Source organism: Canis lupus, unplaced genomic scaffold (assembly GCF_003254725.2).
Source record: "Canis lupus dingo isolate Sandy unplaced genomic scaffold, ASM325472v2 SANDYSCAFF114, whole genome shotgun sequence".
In the NCBI taxonomy this organism is placed as follows: domain Eukaryota; kingdom Metazoa; phylum Chordata; class Mammalia; order Carnivora; family Canidae; genus Canis; species Canis lupus.
In genome coordinates, this window is record NW_026019495.1 from 232,924 (window position 1) to 255,620 (window position 22,697).

A 22,697-nucleotide genomic window follows, 5' to 3' on the forward strand; every position below is an offset into this window, starting at 1 on the left:
TCCTCTGTGTCAGGTGCACTTGGACACAAGCTCTAGCTTCTAAAGAAACCCTTGGGAGTTTGCATCGGTGTTGGCTCCTCGGTGGTTTCTTGGATTCACAATCTTGGGCACAACACAAGGGACTGCTGTCCTGACATCCCTTCCAGGGCCATGCTGACCACCGCGCAGGCCCTCTCTGCCCCAGGCACACAGGCACGGGGATGATGGGTGGAGGAATTGCCCCGGAACCCAGCCAGCCCCTGCCCCCTGGACAGAGGGAGCACAGACCTCCGGGTGGCTTTGCACAGACCCTGGTCACCTGAGGCTTCCTGGCTGTCACTCTGTCCCACCCCTCCTGGCCTGCGGGGCACAGCCTGAGTCCCAGTAAAGTCTGTCAGGTCCTGACCCTGGCGTCTGGCCGCCCCTGCAAGGCACATGGGGAAGTCGGCTGTGTGTGCATGGCAGCGCCCCTGCAGGGGCAGGTGGGGCCTGGGTTGTGCCCCCTCTTCCTCTCTGGGGGTCTCTCTAAGCCCCGTGCACAGTTTACTGGGAGACACAGAAATGGGCTGGCTGTGCATTTTCCCACCACAACACTTCATTTACTTTCTACAGCAAATGGGCTCAGAGCCGAGGGTGCGTGCCTTCCCTGGGGAGGGAGACCATTCTGTCCTTTAGGGGAGGGCACGTATGACATGGGTTGGGGGGGCGGCTGCTGGAGTCCCCCACCTGTGAGCATGTGTGGAATCCAGGTGGGGACATGTGTCCTGAGGTTTTAGCCTGAGAGACGGTTCTGAGGACAGCAGAGCTGACCTGGACCTACAGCCCATGGGCTCCTGTGATGGGTCCTCGAAGGGCACTTGGTCCCCGGCCTCAGGGTCCTTGGGGCCCCAGCACCTGGAGCAGCCTGCCTCCTGGTGTGGGTGCGGGTGGCGCCCACCGGCCTACCCTTGCCTCCCCACCCTGAGGTGTCCCAGGATCCACAGGGCACCCTAGGTCAGCGACCTGGATCTGTGGGGTACACCCAGGGCCCAAGAGGCCACATCCAGCTGTGAGAGGGCTCGCTCAGCCTGGGGCCAGATTCCAGGGCTGGCCAGCGCCATGGGTGGCTGGATCCTATTAGTCTTTGTGTTGGGCCTGGTGGGGGCTCAAAACAACTCAGCCCCCACAGAGCCCAGGGCCAGGTCAGCACAGGTCCCTATGGGTTAGGGGCTGGTGTCCTGTGCAGGGTGTGCCGCTCTAAATGAGGGACAGTGGGCAGAGGCAGGGCATGACGCATCCTCTGCACCACTCAGGTGCACCCACCCTGTCGGGGGCTCCCTGTCTTTCCTCCTCCCTGCAACCTTTGGGTACTCTATGGGACACCCGGGCTTCTAATGGGATCAGGATATGCCGAGAACCCCGGGGAGACTGAGCATGTCCCACAGGGGGCACCTGTACTGGGTCCTTGCTCGGGATAAATGGTGTGGGGGTAGATGGTGTGGGGGCAAAAGTATGATTGTGGTGGAGTTTCTCATTCTAATAGGCACTACCAGCCCTTGACGTGGGCTCAGTTCTTATTTTATTGTGGGGGCTTTCTAGGACATTAAGCTGTAAACTTTTGTTTTTTTTTCCTGTAACTGAAGTAATGTAAATTTCAGCTCTTCTTCACAGGGGCCTGTGATGGCTGGATTTGTTCAAACGCTGAACGTAAAGTGGATAGGCCTTCATTTTCTTGGCCTCCTTGCATCCCTTCCCATCCTATCTAGCTCCTTCACCCTTCGCCGGTGCTCCTAAGAGAGCAATTGCAAATGACCTCAGCCTGGCAGTGTGTGTTGGGGGACAGGCCCAGGGATTTGGGATCAGGAAGATCTGGGGCACGGGCGTCCCAGTTGTGCAGCAGGATTCGATGCTGCAGGCTCTTATTCCCTAAGGCTGTCTTGACAACTGACTTTGTACATAGAAAACCTCTCCTTTGTCTTTAAAAGTTGAGGAGCCAGTCAAAGCGTTTTTTCTCTACCCATCTGATTGCTCAGATTCCAATCTGAGACGTATTTCCTGTTAATAAGGATAATTTACATTCTGTAGTACTATGGTGAAAATATTCTGACACAAGTAATTCAGAGGGATGAGGGTTTCTCATCTCTTTCTTCACAGCTCAGTCACTCATCAGGAAATGCATCTGTATGGATTTGGAATTAATTGAGAGACATTAGTACCAATGGTCCTATTATTATGTGAAGGATTCTTCCCTGAGATTCTTCCCCTGTTTCAACTGACACTGAAACACTGTGAACTCTTTGGAAGACAAATGTCAAGGAGATAAATGTTATGCGCTGCTAATTTTAAATGCACTTGCAATATGGTGTCTATTATAATAGAAGTATTTTTATCTGATTTTTGCTATTTATTATCCGTTCCTGCTTTTCAGGTTGAGGAGGCATTATACGTGTTCATAAGTGTTTTTCTTTCCTTCTGATATGAAATTCTTACTTTGTTCCCATCGAAGGAACTCTTTAAGAATAAGGCAAAAGTTCATTCAATGATTCTTAAAATGTCTTCAGACTTGGAGCCTGATTCATTTAAGTCAATTTTCAAAATAAATCTTATTTATTAGGAAAAAAACAAAGATTTACAGGGAAATTGAGAAAATAGTGCAGAGCATTCGCATGCACTTGCACTCAATTTCTCCAATTATTGATATCTTATATTAGTACGGTACAAATATTAGCTAATGAATCAATATTAAAATAGTCGCATTAACCAAAGACCATACTTTATTCAGATTTCCTTAGTTTTTGCTAAGTTACCACCCCTCATATCACATTCCATTTGTCCTCCTGTTTTTTAGGCTCCTCTCGATTGTTACAGTCTTTTTTTTATTTATTTATTTATTTATTTATTTATTTATTTATTTATTTATTTTTTTTATTGGTGTTCAATTTACTAACATACAGAATAACACCCAGTGCCCGTCACCCATTCAGTCCCACCCCCCGCCCTCCTCCCCTTCTACCACCCTTAGTTCGTTTCCCAGAGTTAGCAGTCTTTACGTTCTGTCTCCCTTTCTGGTATTTCCCACCCATTTCTTCTCCCTTCCCTTATTTTCCCTTTCACTATTATTTATATTCCCCAAATGAATGAGAACATATAATGTTTGTCCTTCTCCGACTGACTTACTTCACGTACTGGAAGTCCTAGCCTCAGCAATCAGACAACAAAAAGACATTAAAGGCATTCAAATTGGCAAAGAAGAAGTCAAACTCTCCCTCTTCGCCGATTGTTACAGTCTTATAGCATTTCCTTGTTGTTGTTGAACTGGAACACTTTGAGAAGTAGAATATTTTGTAAAATTTCCCTCAGGTGGGACATCTCTGTTGTTTATCTCATGAGTGAACTGTTTTTTTGGATTATACACAGAGATATACTCCCATTTTCATTATATCATATAAAAAATAGATACTATCTACAAGATTTATCAGTCTTGGTATCGATCTGGTCATTTTGCTGAGGTGTTTGTCAGCTTTCTCCGTAGTAAAGTGATTCTTTATTATTATTATGATTATGATTATGATTATTATTATTATATTATCATTATTTTAAGTTTTTCATAATATATTTTCTAGAAGCAATTTACTGTGTGTATTGCACACATAAGATTGGGAAGCTATGCTCATGAACTTGAGGGTGGAATGTCTACACAAATTGTTTGAAATTATTCTACATGGGAGATGTCTCTTCTTTCTGGGTTTGTTTCTTTTTCAAAGATGTTATTTAATTATTTGTGAGAGAGAGGAGAGAAAAAGCATGAGCGAGAGGGGCAGAGGGAGAGGGAGAAGCAGGTTCCCTGCTGAACAGGGAGCCTGACTTGGGACCTGGATCTTGATCTGAGCCTAAGGCAGAAGCTTAACTGAATGACCACCCAAGTGCCACTCTTTCTTTCTTTCTTTCTTTCTTTCTTTCTTTCTTTCTTTCTTTCTTTCTTTCTTTCTTTTTTAATAATAAATTTATTTTCTTATTGGTGTTCAATTTGCCAACATGCAGAATAACACCCAGTGCTCATCCCGTCAAGTGCCCCCCTCAGTGCCCGTCACCCTTTCACCCCCACCCACTGCCCTCCTCCCATTCCATCACCACTAGTTCATTTCCCAGAGTTTCGAGTCTTTATGTTCTGTCTCCCTTTCTGATATTTCCGACTCATTTCTTCTCCCTTCCCTTATATTCCCTTTCACTATTATCCATATTCCCCAAATGAATGAGAACATACAATGTTTGTCCTTCTCCGATTGACTTACTTCACTCAGCATAATACCTTCTAGTTCCATCCACGTTGAAGCAAATGGTGGGTATTTGTCGTTCCTAATGGCTGAGCAAGGCCCACCTGTTCTCTCTCTTCATCTTCTGAGTCTCCTATGATATGAATGTTATTGTTTTAATAAGTGGCTGAGTTCCCTAAATCTGCCTCTATGGTCCATAACCTTTCTTGTTTTTAAGGTTTCCACTTGGGACTGCATCTCAGTTATAGCATTTTTAACGTTGGGCTGACTAGGTTTTAGTTCTTTTATTTCTACAGTAAGGGATTCTCTAGTTTTCTTCTCTGCTTTTTTTCCAGCCCAGCAGCTATCTTTATAATCATTGTTTTAAACTGTAGTTAGACATCATATATGTGTATTAATGAACTTCCTGGCTGTGAGTAGAACCTCATGTTATTTTATGGAGGTGAATTTCTCAATCTCATTGTTTTTTCCAGAAAAGAATGAGGGAAGAAAAAGAAAAACAATAACGACTGCCCTCAAAAAAAAAAAAAAAAAAAAACAGATCATTTTGGCCTGCTTGTTAAAAGATTCTAAATCCCAAAATAAGAAACACAATTAAAGTGATCCCTGGGTGGCACAGCGGTTTAGCGCCTGTCTTTGGCACAGGTCGTAATACTAGAGACCCGGGATTGAATCCCACGTTGGGCTCCCGGCATGGAGCCTGCTTCTCCCTCTGCCTGTGTCTCTGCCTCTCTCTCTCTCTCTCTGTGACTATCATAAATAAATTTTAAATAATTAAAAAAAGAAACACAATTAAAATGCTATAAAAGTAAAAATAAGAAATATATAAGGTACATACATAAAAATTAAAATAAGGCATATAATAAAAAAGAATCAAAGAAAATACATGAATATAAAGCACAAAGTACAAAGGAGGCTAGACCCTACTTTCCAGGCAGAGCTAAAGATGAAGCTCTGCAGCGTCTGTGGTTCCACAACTTGGTGGCAGCGGGTGATCTGTGCGGGGTCTGGGGATGGGCCATGGCGCTGGTTGTCCAATGCACATCTGCTTGGGAGATGCACCTGCGGGGTCAGAGGCTGGGTGGGCGTCAGCGCCTCTGGCCTCCAGCACGCGGCGCTGTGCTGCTCCCTGAGACTGGGCCAGACGCCGGTGGGGCTTGGGTACTGTGGCTCTGGGGCTGAGCATCCCGCTCCCCAGTCTGCAGGGGCCTTCACAGAAGATTCCCCAAGCCCCCGGGTCTCTGCTGTTTCTCTCCATACCCTGCGTTTATTTTGCCTGTGTTCCAGCTTCTTTTGGTTTTGTTTTTTATTCTCAGACTGTTGTCCCCAAGATTGTGAATCCGAGAAACCACCGAGAAGCCGACACCGATGCAAACACACGAGGGTTTATTTCCATGCTCGAGCTTGTGTCCAAGTATACCCAACACAGCGGAGCAGGGACTTGGTCCCTGAGGTGGGTTTTAGTTTAGTATTAAGGGCTGGTCTCGGGGACCTCCAGAAGGGCTGGAGCAATTCCTCAAGTCCTGTTTACATTTTGATATGGGGACTTCTTGGGCATTGAGCTCTGTTCTCATTCTAATAGGGGCTTCCTGCCCTTGGCCTGGGCTCTGTTTTTATTCAATTGCTGGGCTTTCTAGGACATTAAGCTGTAAACACAAAGGTTCCACATCTGGAAGAGGGACGTCACACTGTCGCTATATGCTGAAGACATGTACTAGAAACAGGAAACCCGAGAGCCTCCACCAAAACCTGTTAGAACTAAGGAGTGAGTTCAGTAAAGTCACGGGACCCAAACTGACGCTACAGAGCAGAGTAGCCTTGCTGTGTCCTGACAATGAGCACGCAGGAAGGAAATGAAGGACGTGACTCCCTTCTCAGGAGCATCAAGGAAAATAAATAATGAGACTGAACCAAAGGAGCACAACACTTGTGCACTGAGCCATACCAGGCTCTGGGAGGCCGTCCTGGGCTCGTGGGGTGGGAGCCCCATCTTGTGAAAATATCCGCAGTTCCTGAAGCCACCCTCAGTTTCAATGTCATTCCTATCAAAATCATGGTGGCAGATCTTAGAAATAGGACAAAACTCCCTAACATCCATCCGCCCCCACAAATACCTCAGTATTGGAGAAGCAGGACAGAGCAGGATGCAGCACTTTCCTATTTCAAAGGATGTCACAGAGACACAGGATAAAGCAGTGTGGTTCTCAGGCCCCCGGCTGGCTCCGTCGGTTAAGCATCCGACTCCTGACCTCTCCTCTGGTCCTGATCTCAGGGGTCGTGAGTTCTAGCCCTGGCCTGGGCCATGGACTAGGTGTGGCGCCTACTTAAACAAACCAGACCCTCGGGGGGTGGTCCCGGCATAAGCTGAAAGAGCAAAACAGAGAGTCCAGATGGAAATGTATTCTGATACAACTGATTTTTTATCTTAATTTAATTTAACCCAATTAATTAACGTATAATGTATTATACTTTCAGAGGAAGAATTCAGGGATTCACCAGTTGGAGATAACAGCAGTCCTCGTGACATCACGTGCCCTTCTTCATGCCGGTCGCCTGTTATCCTCTCCCCCCTCCCCTCCCCTCCAGCGACCCTCAGTTTGTTTCCTATCATTAAGAGTCTGTATTTCCTACATCTGTTTTCATCTTGTTTTTCCTTCCAGATGTTCATCTGGTTTGCTTCTTTAATTCCACGTATGAATGACTCCACCCGGTCATTCTCTTTCCCGACTGACTTATTTCAATTAACATGATCCCTCTAGTACTATCCACGTCATTGCAAATGGCAAGATTTCCTTCTCTTTGATAGTTTCATTCCATTCCTCTCTCTATGACCATTATCTATCTCCCATCCTCTTTATCCACCATCTGCCAGACGGCACTGATGCTCCTCCCACAATGTGTCTACTGTGGACCCGGCAGCTGTGGACATTGGGGTGCAGGTGTCCTGAGTCTCACTGCATTTATATCTTCGGATTGAGCTCCAGGTCCTGCACCTGCTGGTCGCAGGGCGGCTCTATTTGTAACTTCCTGAGGAGCCTCCACACTGTTTCCAGGGCAGCTGCACCAGCCTGCAGTCCCTCCCACAGTGGAAAGGGTTGAGTGAATTTTGCAGAACGTGGTAAAAGTCTGGTCCACATTTCATTTCGTGTCCTGTGGGCACCAATTCCTTGTCCTTAAGTATTTCTGGGGAAGCCGGGTGTTGGGCTCCGTTTCAGTGAGACGTTTCCAAAACTAACAGGCCATAGCTGGAGCCTGGGAGGAGGCAGGTGCGGCCCCTGGAGCCCCCGCTGCCTCCTGCAGGGCCTCCTGCAGTGCCTGAGCATCCCGCAGGGGGCTCCCGAGCCCAGGCCCCACACAGGAGGCGCGCATGCCCAGTCGGCCTCCTCTGTCTGCACTAAAAGGAGCCTGCCTCTGCTGGGGAGGCCTGAGGAGGACGTGGGTATGGGTCCACCCTGGTGAGCTGCAGCCTCCTCAGGACCCGCGGGCAGTCTTCAGGGGGACATTGGGTGGTGTTGATGCTGATAGGAGTCCCGGTTTCCTCAGGACCCGCGGTGAGGCTTCAGGAAGATTTGGGGCAGAATCCACCCGGACAGGAGCCCCTGGGCCATCTCAGGACCCACGGGGAGGCTTCAGGAAATTGTGGGCCCGCATCCATGCTGACAGGAGCCCCTGGGCCACCTCAGGACCCTCGGGGAGGCTTCAGAAAGATGAGGGCCCGTATCACCCTGACAGCAGCCATTGGGCCCGCATAATCCTGAATCACCCTGATAGGAGCCCCTGGGCCTGCATCACCCTGACAGGAGTCCCTGGATCCCGATGTGGGTTTCGATCCTGGGTCTCCAAGTTCATGCACTGGGCCAAAAGCAGGAGACAAACCGCTGCGCCACCAGGGATCCCCTATTTTTAAATTTTCGAGGACGCTCCACACTGTTTTCCACAGTGGCTGTACATTTTCACATGCCCACCAGGAGTGTAAGGGGGATCCCCCTTCTCCATAGCCTCACCAACACCTATAGTTTCTTGTGTTGTTAATTTTAGCCATTCTGGCAGCTGTCAGATGTCAGGTGACATCTCATTGTGGTTTTGGTTTGCATTTCCCTGATGATGGGTGACGCTGAGTGTCTTTCCGTGTGTCTGGTGGCCATCTGGATGTCTTGTCAGAGACAAAGTACATTCATTTCTTCTGCCCATCTGCAGTTGTATAATTTGTGTTTAGGATGCTGAGATTTATATTTGCTTTATGTATTTTGCATACTAACTCTTTATTGGATGTATTGTTTACAAATATCACCTCTCATTTTGTTTGTTGCCTTTTAGCTTTGGTTGTTTCCTTCACTTTGTGGAAGCTTTTCAATTTGATGAAGTCCCAATAGTATTTTTGCTTTTGTTTCCCTCACCTCAGAGGCATATCTAGAAAGAAGATCCAATGGCCAATGTCAAAGACGTTGCTGCCTATCTTTTCTTCTTTGTATGGTTTCAGGTCTCACTTTTAGGTCTTTCATCCATTTTGAATTCATTTTTTATATATATGGTGTAAGAAAGTGGTCCAGTTTCATTCTTTTGCATGTGGCTGCCTGGTTTTCCCAACACCATTTGTTCTTATCCTGGGCTCAGGGTTAGGGTTTGTTGATGAGACTGTTTTTCTGCCTTTGGATATTCCTTCCTGCCTTGTTGTCGATTAATGAATCATAGAGTTACAGGTTTGTATCTTGTTTCGGATTTCCATTCTGATCTATTGTTCTAAGCGTCTCCTGTTGGGAGACCCTTGATTGCTGATTCAATTTCTTTGCTGGTTATCTGTCTGTTCAAATTTCTTATTTCTTCCTTTTTCATTTTTGCTGTGTTAAATATTTCTAGGAATTGATCTATTTCTTCCAGGTTCTAGGTTGCTGGCATATAATTTTTCATAATGTTCTCTTATAATCCTTTGTGTTTCTCTAGTGTTGGTTGTTATTTCTCTTTTCTCATTTGTGATTTTATTTGGGTCCTTTCTCATCTTTTCACCTTTTTTCTTTTTTAAAGATTATATTTATGTATTCGTGAGAGACACAGAGAGGCAGAGGTATAGGCAGAGGGAAATTGAGGCTCCATGCGGGGAGCCTGTTGTGGGACTTGATTCCCAAGGACCCCGGGATCATGACTTGAGCCAAAGCCGATGCTCAACCAATGAGGCACCCAGGTGCATTGCTGATTCAATTCCTTTGCTAGTTATGGGTCTGTTCACATTTTCTATTTCTTCCTATTTCAGTTTTACTCATTTGCACATTTCTAGGCATTTGTCCATTTCCTCCAGGTCTCCCAGTATGTTAACGTATAAGCTTTCTTTTTTTTTTTAATTTTTATTTATTTTTGATAGTCACACACACAGAGAGAGAGAGAGAGGCAGAGACACAGGCAGAGAGAGAAGCAGGCTCCATGCACCAGGAGCCCGATATGGGATTCCATCCCGGGTCTCCAGGATCGCGCCCTGGGCCAAAGGCAGGCGCCAAACCGCTGCGCCACCCAGGGATCCCGCGTATAAGCTTTCATAGTATTCCCTTATAATTGTCTAATTTTTCTGGTGTTGATTGTGATCTCTCTTCTCTCATTTGTGGTTTTATTTATTTAGGTCATTTCTCTTTTCCTGTTGATAAGGGTGGCTAGGGCTTGATCCATTTTCTTAATTGTTTTGAAGAACCGTCCCTTTGTTTTGTTATTTCATTCTACTGCTTTGTTGTTTCTGTATTGTTTATTTCTGCTTTCATTTTTTCCCCTCTTCTATAGCCTTTAGGCATTGTTTGCTATTCCTTTTCCAGCTCCTTAAGGTGTAGGGTTAGGCTGTGCATTGGAGACTTCTTGTTTCTTGAGGTAGGCCTGTATTGCTATGTACTTCCCTCTTAGGACTGCCTTTGCTACATCCCAGAGGTTTGGAGAAACATGTTTTCATTTTCATTTGTTTTAAATTTCCTCTCTAATTTCCTGGTTGCTCCATTCATTCTCTAGTAGGATGTTCATAATCTCCACGTATTTTTGCTATGTCCAAATTTTTTCTTACTGTCGACTTCGATTTTCATAGCGTCGTGGTCTGAAAATGTACAGGATGTGCTATCAACCTTCTTGTACCTGTTGTACCTGTTGAGGGCTGATTTGTGGACCATGATATGATCTGTTCTGGAGAATGTCCCATGTGCACTTGAAAGGAATGTGTATTCTGCTTTAGGTTGAAATGTTCAGACTCTATCTGTTGTGTGACTGTGGTCCAGTGTGTCAAGGCTATTTTTCCCTTGTTGATTTTCTCTATGGACGATCGGTCCATTGCCATAAGTGGTTGTTAAAATCCCCTATCATTGTATTATCATCAGTGAGTTTCTGTACGTTTGTTGTTAATTGGTTTCTATATTTAGGTACTCCCATGTTGGCAGCATAAATATTTAGTTTTTTGATCTTGATAGAGGGTCTTTTAAATTATGAAATAATGCCCTTCTTCATCGCTTTTTACAGTCTTTGTTCTTTCTTTATTGAAATGTAAATATTTTATTTATTTATTCATGAGAGATACACAGAGAAGAAGAGGCAGAAAGATAGGCAGAAGGACAGGCAGGCTCCCGAAAGGGAGGCCGATGTGGGACTCGATCCTTGGATTCCAGGATCACCCCCTGATCTGAAGGCAGATGCTCAACCACTGAGCCACCAGGTGTCTCCCAGGGTTTGGTTTCAAATCTAGTTAGTCTGATATAAGTATGGGTCTTCCAGCTTTCTTTTGATATCCATTACTTTTTTTTAAATTTTTTTATTTATTTATGATATTCACAGAGAGAGAAAGAGAGAGAAGCAGAGACATAGGCAGAAGGAGAAGCAGGCTCCATGCACTGGGAGCCCGATGTGGGATTCGATCCCGGGTCTCCAGGATCGCGCCCTGGGCCAAGACAGGCACCAAACCGCTGCGCCACCCATGGATCCCCTGATATCCATTCCTTTTATAGATGGTTTTCCATGCCCTACTTTCAATCTCCCGGTGTCTATAGGTCTAACGTGAGCATCTTGTAGGCAGCATACCGATGGATCTGGTTTTTTTAATAACGATTTTATTTATGAGCGAGAGAGAGAGAGAGAGAGAGAGAGGCAGAAAATTAGGCAGAGAGAGAAGCAGGCTCCCCACCAGGAGCCCAATATGGGACTGGATCCCAGATTCCAGGATCACACCCTGAGTCAAAGGCAGAGGCTCAACCCCTGTGCCACCCAGACATCCCGGATCCTGCTTTTTAAGCCACTCAGATACCCTCTATCATTTGATTGGAGCATTTTGTCTATCAGCATTCAGAGTGATTATTGAAAGATATGAACTTATTGCCTTTGTGTTACCGGTAGAGTTGGTGTTTTTGGTGACGTTCTCTGGTCCTTTGTAGTCTTTGTTCTTTTGGTCTCTTTTTTTCACCCACTAGAACAGTCTCTCTTTAAATTCCTTATTGGACTGGTTAAGTGGTCCTGAACTCCTTTATATTTTGCTTCTCTGGGACAATCTTTCTCTCTCCTTCTATCCTGAATGACACCATTGCTGAAGAAAGAATTCATACAAATTGGACTCCAATTAAAAGAAATTTAAAAACATAAAATAAATTTTTGCTATTATGATTGAGGAAAATGGCATTTAGGAGGAAAACCAGAAGCTGAAATGGAGGAGGACAGATTTCACCATCCGTAGCATTCACAGCAATCTGGTATCCTTTCCTAGGATTGGCCCCCCCTTCCTGACCCTCTGCGCTCCTTGTTGAAACCCAGCAGTCACATCTCCGTACCTCCCGCACCTCTGCAGTCATGCTTTATACCGCCTTCCATGTATCCTATTGGGGACCACAGCGTCGTGTATGGAATCATCCGGAAGCTGTTTGACAAAATTGGGGGGATTCTGACTTTTGTTGGTTTTGGGGTGTGTGTGTGTCTATCACATGCAGCTATCACATGCAGCTATCGGATCCTCTGGCTGGGTCACCCTGATGCCGAAATGGTTGGCACAATATCATTTCTGGTGCTGGTACTGGGCGGCTAGTCTGGCACTCCTGGCCGACCCGGTGCTCGCTTGTGCAGTGACATTCCACTGGAGGGGCAGCTGAGCTGAAAGGACCAGCTCAGCCACATTCTCATGTCCGGAAGTGTGACCCGCCAATGGCGGCTGCTTCTCTTCTCCCCGATGCCTCTCCAGCAGGGAGCCAAACTCGGGGCCGCCATGCGGGGAGCTCCTGAGGTGCTGGGTGCACATGGCGGGGAGCCCAGGGGCTGCCTGTGTGTGGGAGTTGGGGTGGGGACGGGGTTGGGTTCCTCGGTCTCCTGTGCTACCTGGCCTTCAGGCTGAGCCCCATGCTCACCCAGCCCCTACTCACTCGGGCAAGGAGGGTGCCCTCCACATGCTGGTGTGAGAGATCCCGCACCACAAGTTGTGCATGCTGAGTCCACCTGGTGAGGGTGGCCCAGGTGCGTGAGCTGCAAGTGTGGGACCCAGGAAATTTAACAAAAATCTCCTACCCCTGGACAAGCAGAGCAGGACTGTTTCCATTTTATGCTACACCTGCCACCTCCAGGATGACCCCCACATGACCTGCTTATGGCTTAAGGTGCTGCCCCCACCATAGTCAGGCCGCTGTGCACACCCTAATCGGAAATGAGCTCATAACAATGTAACCCTGCTTTGTGTCCCCCAAAACTGCATGCCGATTCTGAACTTCCCCTGGGGAGGGAGAGATTTCTGTCCTTTAGGGGAGGGAAAGAATGACACGGGTTGGGGGCGGGTGCTGGAGTCCCCCACCTGGGAGCATGTGTGGAATCGGGGTGGGGGCATATGTCCTGAGGTTTCAGCCTGAGAGACGGTTCTGAGGACAGCAGAGCTGACCTGGACCTGCAGCTCATGGGCTCCTGCACTGGGTCCCTGCAGGGCAGCAGGACCCCGGCCTTGGGCTCTCAGTGGCCCCAGCACCTGGAGCAGCCTGCCTCCTGGTGTTGGTGCGGGTGGGGCCCACCGGCCTACTCCTGCTCTCCCCACCCTGGGGTGTCCCAGGATCCAAAGGGCGCCCTAGGTCAGTGACCTGGATCTGTGGGGGTACACCCAGGGCCTAAGTGGCCATTCCAGCTGTGAGAGGGCTCGCTCAGCCTGGGGCCAGAATCCAGGGCTGGCCAGGGCCATGGGGGGCTGGATCCCATTAGTCTTTGTGTTGGGCCTGGAGGGGCTCAAATCAACTCAGCCCCCACAGAGCCCGGGGCCAGGTCAGCCCAGGTCCCTATGGGTTAGGGGCTGGTGTCCTGTGCAGGGTGTGCCGCCCTCCAGGAGGGACAGTGGGCAGAGGCAGGGCACGGTGCATCTTTTGAACCACTCACCTGCACCCACCCTGTCAGGGGCTCCCTGTCTTTCCTCCTCTCTGCAACCCCTGGGTACTCTTTGAGACACCCGGGCTTCTGATGGGATCAGGGTATGCAGAGAAATGCCGGGAGGCTGAGCATGTCCCACAGGGGGCACCTGCACCTGGTCCTTGCTGGGGGTAAATGGTGTGGGGGTGGATGGTGTGGGGGCAGGGGTATGATTGTTGTGGAGTGTGGGGGATGGTGTAGGGGGATGGTGTTGGGGTATAGTGTGGGTTGGGTTTGCGTGGGGCTGTGTGGGTGTGAGGGGGATGGTGTAGGTGGGATGCCATTGGGAATGATGATGTAGGGGGGTGGAGTAGGAGTGGGGAATGAGGGGGATGTCGTGGGGAGCCTGCAGACAAAGGTACCTCCTTCCCCTAAGATGCAGAAGGAGACTTCTACAGTTAAAGGCGACCCCAGTCTGGGGTTTGTTGTGACACCTTTCCCTGGGGCAGGTGTGGTCAGTGCAGGTGTCTGGCTGGACCGGGGGCATTATCTGGGGGTCATCATAATGTGTATGCTTTCAAATTGCAAATTGTCTCAAATTAAATGCATAGAATTTAGAAATATATAAAGTACCGAGAGTGGGTGTCACTCTGACCCATCCAACCCTCATGGGATCGATGTGTGTCCTGCTCCAGTCGCGGCCATGCTGCCTGCCCCCAGTTCCGGTCCCTGCCCCCCACATCCCCCACCCCATCCCCTGCTTCTCATGGGGCCGTCCCTATCCCTTTTGGTGTTCAGCTCCCATGGCAACCCCTGGAGGCCCCATCATCCTACTGGCCACTCATCCCTGAGGCCCGGGGGGTGGGCACGGGGGTCATCCCAATCACCCTACCATTGAGCAGTGTGTTGTTGGCTGCCGTTGCTCCCCCTGGCACAGAGGCCCTGTTTTCCCTACCCAGAAGCCCCCGGAGCCCAAAAGCCCCCTGTACAAGCAGCCTCACCCGACCCCCTAGCAGTCCTAAAACATGATGTGGCTGCCCAACGTCCTGTTGACGTCCAGGTCTACTTCCGTGATGTCCCTGGAGAAGAAAAGGGCATCCTCCTTCATTTCCTGTGGGAAAACCAGGGAGGAGGAACAGGCGCCAGGGATACAGACCCTGACCTGTCACGAGCTGCCATGCTGGGCAGGGTGCCCTGGGGCCACAATGGGAGTGTGTCCTGTGGAAACCTCCTTCCTTCCTTGGGAAGTCCAGGGATGACGGGAGTGCCCACCGTGCCAGTGGGACCTGTGTGACGGCTTGTGCCCAGCTGTTGTAGGCAGGGAGGTGACTGAGTTTCACCCTGCGTGGGAGGGGATAGGGGTTCAGCCAAGGTGGCATGGAACATGGGAGTGTTGTGCCCAAGATTGCGAATCCGAGAAACCACTAAGTATCTGACACCAATGCGAACACACAAGGGTTGATTTCCAAACTCGAGCTTGCGTCCAAGTACTCCCAACACAGCGGAGCAGAGACTTGGACCCCGAGGTGGGTTTTAGCTTAGTTTTAATGGCTTGTCTTGGGGTCCTACAGAGGGCTGGAGCAATTCCTCAATTTCTGTTGACATTTTGATACGGGGCCTTCAAGCGTATTGAGCTCTGCTCTCATTCTAATAGACGGTTCCAGCCCTTGGCATGGGCTTAGTTTTGATTCAATTGTGGGGCTTTCTAGGACATTAAGCTGTAAACTTTTGTTTTTTTTTTTTTCCTGTAACTGAAGCAATGTAAATTTCAGCTCTTCTTCACAGGGGCCTGGGTTTGCTGGGCGTGTGCTAATGCTGAATTTAAATTGGAATGGCCTGAATTTTCTCAGCCTCCTTGCTTCCTGTCCCACCTATCTAGCTCCTTCCCCCTTCCCTGGAGCTCCTAAGAGAGCAATTGCAAATAACCTCAGCATGGCATCCTGTGTTGGGCAACAGGCCCAGTGATTTGGGATCAGGAAGACCTGGAGCACGGTAGTCCCAGCTGTGCAGCGGGATTCGAAGCTGCAGAATCTTATTCCCTGAGGCTATCTTGACAACTGACTTTGTACATAGAAAAGCTCTCCTTTGTCTTTAAAAGTTGAGGAGCAAGTCATAGAGTTTTATCTCTGCACATCTGATTGCTCAGATTCCAATCTGAGATGTATTTCCTGTTAATAAGGATAATTTACTACTATCTGTAGTACTATGGTTAAAATATTCTGACACAAGTAATTCAGAGGGAAGGGTTTCTCATCTCTTTCTTCACAGTTCAGTCACTCATCAGGAAATGCATCTTTATGGATTTGGAATGAACTGAGAGACATTATTACCAATGGTCCTATTATTATGTGAAGGATTCTTCCCTGAGTATCTTCCCCTATTTCAACTGACACTGAAACACTGTGAACTCTTTGGAAGACAAATGTCAAGGAAATAAATGTTATGCATTGCTAATTTTATTTTTTTATTTTTTTTCTTTTATTTATTTATGATAGTCACAGAGAGAGAGAGAGGCAGAGACACAGGCAGAGGGAGAAGCAGGCTCCATACACCGGGAGCCCGACGTGGGACTCGATCCCGGGTCTCCAGGATTGTGCCCTGGGCCGAAAGCAGGCGCCAAACCGCTATGCCACCCAGGGATCCCCCATTGCTAATTTTAAATGCACTTGCAATATGGTGTCTATTATACTAGAATTATTTTTATCTGATTTTTGCTATTTATTATCCGTTCCTGCTTTTCAGGTTGAGGATGCATTATACGTGTTCATAAGTGTTTTTCTTTCCTTCTGATCTAAAATTCTTACTTTGTTTCCATCAAAGGAACTCTTTAAGAATAAGGCAAAAGTTAATTCAACTATTCTTAAAATGTCTTCACACTTGGAGCCTGATTCATTTAAGTCAATTTTCAAAATAAATCTTATTTATTAGGAAAAAAACAAATATTTATAGGGAAATTGAGAAGATAGTATAGTGCATTCACATGCACTGGCACTCTATTTCTCCAATTATTGATATCTTATATTAGTACAGTACAAATATGAGCTAATGAATCAATATTAAAATAGTCGCATTAACCAAAGACCATACTTTATTCAGATTTCCTTAGTTTTTGCTAAGTTACCATCCCTCGTATTACATTCCATTTGTCCTCATTTTTTCTTAGGCTCCTCTGGATTTTGACAGTCTTTCAGGCTTTCCTTGTTGTTGTTGAACTAGAACACTTTGAGAAGGAGAGTATTTTGAAAAACTTCCCTCAGTTGGGACATGTCTGTCGTTTATCTCATGATTGAACTGTTTTTGTGGATTATATACAGAGATATACTGCCATTTTTATTATATCATATAAAGGATAGATACTATCACATGATTTATCAGTCGTGGTATCGATCTGATCATCTTGCTAAGGTAGTGTTTGTCAGCTTTCTCCGTAGTAAACTGATTAATTTTTGTTATTTTTATTATTATTCGTGTATTATCATTATTATTTTAGGTATTTCATAATATATTTTTTAGAAGGAAGTTACCACGTGTATTGCACACATAAGAGTGGGAAGGTATCCTCATGAACTTGACGGTGGAATGTCTGCACAAATTCTTTGAAATTCTTCTACCTGGGAGATTTCTCTTCCCTCTAGGTTTGTTTGATTTTTTTTTTCAAAGATGTTATTTATTTATATGAGAGAGAGAGAGGAGAAAAAGCATGAGCGAGAGGGGTAGAGGGAGAGGGTGACAGGTCCCATGCTGAACATGGAGCCTGCCTTGGGACCTGGATCATGATCTGAGCCTAAGGCAGAAGCTTAACTAACTCAGCCACCCAGGTTCCACTCTTTCTTTTTTTTAATAATAAATTTATTTTTTATTGGTGTTCAATTTGCCAAATATAGAATGACACCCAGTTCCCATCCCGTCTAGTGCCCCCCTTAGTGCCCGTCACCCATTCATCCTCACCCCTGCCCTCCTCCCATTCAATCACCCCTAGTTCATTTCCAGAGTTAGAAGACTTTATGTTCTGCCTCCCTTTCTGACATTTCCCACACATTTCTACTCCCTTCCCTTATATTCCCTTTCACTATTACCTATATTCCCCAAATGAATGAGAACATACAATGTTTGTCCTTCTCTGATTGTCTTACTTCACTCAGCATAATACCTTCCAGTTCCATCCACCTTGAAGTACATGGTGGGTATTTGTCGTTGCTAATGGCTGATCAAGGTCCACCTTTTCTCTCTCTTCATCTTCTGAGTCTCCTATGATATGAATGTTATAGTTTTAATAAGTGGCTGAACTCCCTAAGTCTGCCTCTTTGGTCCATAACCTTTCTTGTTTTGAAGACTTCCACTTGGGACTACATCTCAGTTATAGAATTTTTAACGTTGGACTGACTTGATTTAAGTTCTTTTATTTCTACAGTAAGGGATTCTCTAGTTTGCTTCTGTGCTCTTTTTCCAGCCCAGCTGCTATCTTTATAATCATTGCTTTAAACTGTAGTTAGACATCATATATGTTTATTGATGAACTTCCTGGCTGTGAGTACTACTTCATGTTATTTTATGGAGGAGAATTTCTCAATCTCATTATTTTTTCCAAAAAAGAAAGAAGAAAGAAAAAGAAAAATCAAGAAAAACAATAACAACTGCCCTCCCCAAAAAAAACAGATTATTTTAGCCTGCTTGTTAAAAGATTCTAAATCCCAAAATATGAAAAACAATTAAAGTACCATGAAAGTAAAAAAAGAAATATATAAGGTACATACAAAAAATTAAAATAAGGCAATTAATAAAAAAGAATCAAAGAAAATAAATTAAAAAGAGCACAGTGTACAAAGGAATCTAGACCCTACTTTCCAGGCAGAGCTGAAGCTCTGCAGCCTCTGTGGTCCAACAACTTGGCGGCAGCAAATAGTCTGTGTGGGGTCTGGGAATGGGCGGTGGTGCTGATTGTCAGGTGCACATCTGCCTAGGAGTTGATCCTGCGAGGGTCAGAGGCGGGGTGGGCGTCAGCGTCTCTGGGCTCAAGCGGGCAGCGCTGGGCTGCTCCCTGAGACCCGGCCCTGATGGGCGGGATGCGGGTGGGGATGCTAGGTCCTCTGGCTCTGGGGCTGAGCATCGCACCCCCCTGTCTGCTGGGGCCTCCAGAGAAGAGCCCCCAAGCCCCCGGGTCTCGGCCGCTGCTCTCAGAACCCTGCGTTCACTCTACCTGCATCCGAGCTTCTTTTGGTTTTTTTTTTTTATCTCAGACTGTTGTGCCCAAGATTGCGAATCTGAGAAACCACCGAGAAGCTGACACTGATGCAAACACACGAGGGTTTATTTACAAGCTCGAGCTTGTGTCCAAGTATACCCGACAGAGCGGAGCAGGGACTTGGACCCCGAGGTGGGTTTTAGCTTAGTTTTAAGGGCTGGTCTCGGGGAACTCCCAAAGGGCTGGAGCAATTCCTCAAGTTCGGTTTACATTTTGATATGGGGCCTTCAAGGGCATTGAGATCTGTTCTAATAGAGGCTTCCTGCCGTTGGTCTGGGCTCAGTTTTTATTCTATTGTGGGGCTTGCTGTGTCCTGACAATGAGCCCTCAGGAAGGAAATGACGGACGTGACTCCCTTCTCAGGAGCATCACAGAGAATAAATGAGACTGAACCAAAGGAGCACAAGACTTGTGCACTTAGCCATACCAGGCTTTGGGAGGCCGTCCTGGGCTCGTGGGTTGGGAGCCTCATCGTGTGAAAATGTCCGCAGTTCCTAAAGCCACCCTCAATTTAAATGTCATTCCTGTCAAATCATGGTGGCACATCCTATAAATAGGAAAAAAAACCCATAACATCCATCCGCCCCCACAAATGACCCCGGAGAGCAAATCAGTATTGGAAAAGCAGGACAGAGTGGGACACAGCACTTTCCTATTTCAAACGATGTCACAGAGACACAGGATAAAGCAGTGTTTTCCTCAGGACCCCTCCTGGCTCCATCAGTTAAGCATCCGACTCCTGACCTCACCTCGGTCCTGATCTCAGGGTCGTGAGTTCTCGCCCTGGGCTGGTCCATGGACGAGGCCTGACGCCTACTTAACAAACCACACCCATGTGGTTGGTCCCAGCATAAGGTGAAGGAACAGAACAGAGAGTCCAGTAGGAAACGTGTTCTGATACAACAGATTTTTTTAACTTAATTTAATTTAAACCCAATTAATTAACGTATAGTGTATTATACTTTCAGAGGAAGAATTCAGGGATTAAACAGTTGGAGATAACCGCAGTACTCGTGACATCACGTGCCCTCCTTCATGCTGGTCCCATGTTATCCCCTCCCCCGTCCCCGCCTAGCAGCGACACTCAGTTTGTTTCCTTTATTTTTTTTAAATTACTTATTTATTTATTTACCATAGACACACACGCACAGAGAGAGGGGGGGAGCAGACAGAGACACAGGCAGAGAGAGAAGCAGGCTCCATGCACCGGGAGCCCGATGTGGGATTCGATCCCGGGTCTCCAGGATCGCGCCCTGAGCCAAAGGCAGGCGCCAAATTGCTGCGCCACCCAGGGATCCCCAGTTTGTTTCCTTTAATTAAGAGTCTGTATTTCCTGCATCTGTTTTCATCTTATTTGTTTTTCCTTCCCTTCACAGATGTTCATCTGCTTTGCTTCTTTAATTCCAGCTATGAATGACACCACACGGTCATTCTCTTTTCCGACTGACCTATTACACTTAGGATGATCCTTCTAGTTCTATCCACGTCATTGCAAATGGCAAGATTTCCTTCTCTTTGATAGCTGAGTACCATTCCTCTCTCTATGACCATCATCTATCTCCCATCCTCTTTATCCATCATCTGGCAGAGGGCACCGAGGCTCCTCCCAAGTGTGGCTACTGTGGACACGGCTGCTGTGGAAATTGGGGTGCAGTTGTCCCACGTCTCACTGCATCTGTATCTTCAGAGTGAGCTCCAGGCTGTACACCTGCTGGTCGCAGGGCGGCTCTATTTGTAACTTCCTGAGGAGCCTCCACACTGTTTCCAGGGCGGCTGCACCAGCCCGTTGTCCCGCCCACAGTGGAAGAGGGTTGAGTGAGTTTTACAGGACGTGGTAAAAGTCTGGTCCACATTTCATTTCGCTTTTTGGGCTCCAATTCCTTCTCCTTAAGTATTTTTGGGGAAGCTGGGTGTTGGGCTCCTTTTCAGTCAGACGTTTCCGGAGATAACAGGCCACAGCTGGAGCCTGGAAGGAGGCAGAGGTGGGCCTGGGGATGGGCACTCTGCCTCCTGCACAGCCTCCTGCAGCGCCTGAGCATCCCGCAGGGGGCGCCTGAGCCCAGGCACCACCCAGAGGGCACGCATGTGCAGTAGGCCTCGTCTGCCTGCACTAACAGGAGCAAGCCTGTGCTGGGGAGGCCTGAGTAAGACGTGGGGACACGTCCACGCTGATGAGCCACAGCTTCCTCAGAATCTGCGGGGAGTCTTCAGGGGGATACTGGGCAGCGTTCATGATGACAGGAGCCCCGGTCTCCTCAGGACACATGGTGAGGCTTCAGGAAGATGTGGGCCCACATCCACCCTGACCCGAGCCCCTGGGCTGCCTCAGGACCCGCGGGGAGGCTTCAGTAAGATGTGGGTCCGCATCCACGCTGACAGGAGCCCCTGGGCCACCTCAGGACACGCGGGGAGGCTTCTGAAAGATGTGGTGCTGCGTTCACTCTGGCAGGAGCTAATGGGCCCCTCAGGACATAAGTTGAGGCTTCTGGAAGCTGGGGGCCGCATCCACAGTGACAGGAGCCTCGGCCACCTCAGAACCTGTGGTGATGCTTCGGGAGGACGTGGGGCCACGTCCACACAACCGGACACTGATGTCCTCAGGACCCCCGGTGTAGATGTTGGGAAATATGGGGATGCGTCCGTGCGGACAGAAGACCCCAGCCTTGTCAGAGCCTGTGGTGAGGCCTAAGAAAAATGTGGATGCCGAATCCACACTGACAGGAGTCTCCGGCCTCCTCAGGATGCACTGTGAAGGACTGGGATGATTTGGGGCCACGTCCATGCTGACAGGAGCCCCCAACCTCCTCAGGTCTTATGGTGAGGCTGAGGAAAATGTGGGGCCACGTCAAGACTGAGAGGACCCCCGTCCTCCTCAAGACCTGCACTTTGGCTTTGGGAGACATGGGGCTGCATCTAGGCTGACAGGAACCCACAGCCTCCTCAGGACCTGCGGTGAGTTTTCTGGGGGACATGGGGCCATGTCCAGGCTGACAGGAGCCCCGGGCCTCCTGAGAACCTGCTGTGAGGCTTCCAGAGGATGTGAGGCATACCCACGGTGACAGGAGACCAGGCGTACTCAGGACCCGCTGACTAAGTCTCTGGAACACGTGGGGCCACGTCTGCACTCACAGGACCCCGGCTTCCACAGGACGTCCTGGAGGACTCTGGAGGTGCCATTGGGGACCACGTCCATATCAGTAGGGACTCCTCAGAACCATAGGGTAAGTGAATGGGTAGAATGAATGGTAGGGTCAGGGGAGGGGAGGCATTTGGTGGTTAGGCTTAGGTTAGATGTTAGGGGTTATTATTATGCTTATGGTTACGGATTAGAGGTTAGGGTGAGGGATAAGGGTAAGGGTCAGTGGTTAGGAGTTAGGATGGGGGTTTGTGTGAGGGACAGGAGTTAGAGTTAGGGATAGGGTTTAGACTTTAGGGATTAGGGCAGGAGGTTAGGAGTTGGGGTTTGGGTTATGGTGAGAGTTAGGTTTGGGCTAGGTTTGCGGTTAGGGTTTAGGGTGTGAGTTAGGGTCAGGGGTTAGGGTTAGGGGTTAGAGTAAAAGTTACGGCTAGGTTAAGTGTTAGGGCTAGGGTTAGGTTTAGGATAGGGTTTAGGGATAGGATTAGGGTTAGTGTTTGGTAAGGGTTAGGTTTAGGGTTAGGTCAGGGTCAGGGTACGGCTTGGAAAAGGTTAAGAGAGGGCTAGGCAGTGGGTTAGGGATTAGTTTTAGGGTACGGGTTAGGGTACACTTTTGGGTATGAGATAGGATTAGTATTAGAGGGTTAGGGTTAAGAGAGGGCTAGGCAGTGGGTTAGGGATTAGTTTTAGGGTACGGGTTAGGGTACACTTTTGGGTATGAGATAGGATTAGTATTAGAGGGTTAGGGTTAGGGTACGGGTTAAGTTTAGGA

The 22,697-nt window shown here is 47.8% G+C and overlaps 1 long non-coding RNA gene across 2 annotated transcripts in view; it reads left to right on the forward strand.

Moving 5' to 3' along the window:
* Positions 1-22,697, forward strand: part of LOC125754770 (uncharacterized) — a 147,611-nt gene that overhangs the window by 111,336 nt on the left and 13,578 nt on the right. Inside the window, exons 1-3 of one of the 2 annotated variants that reach the window (XR_007409587.1) lie at positions 14,965-15,073; positions 16,043-17,182; positions 18,785-18,921. This is a non-coding gene — a long non-coding RNA (uncharacterized LOC125754770). Of the gene's footprint in view, positions 1-14,964; positions 15,074-16,042; positions 17,183-18,784; positions 18,922-22,697 lie in introns of those variants that run through there. The other variant, XR_007409586.1, reaches the window with a different exon arrangement.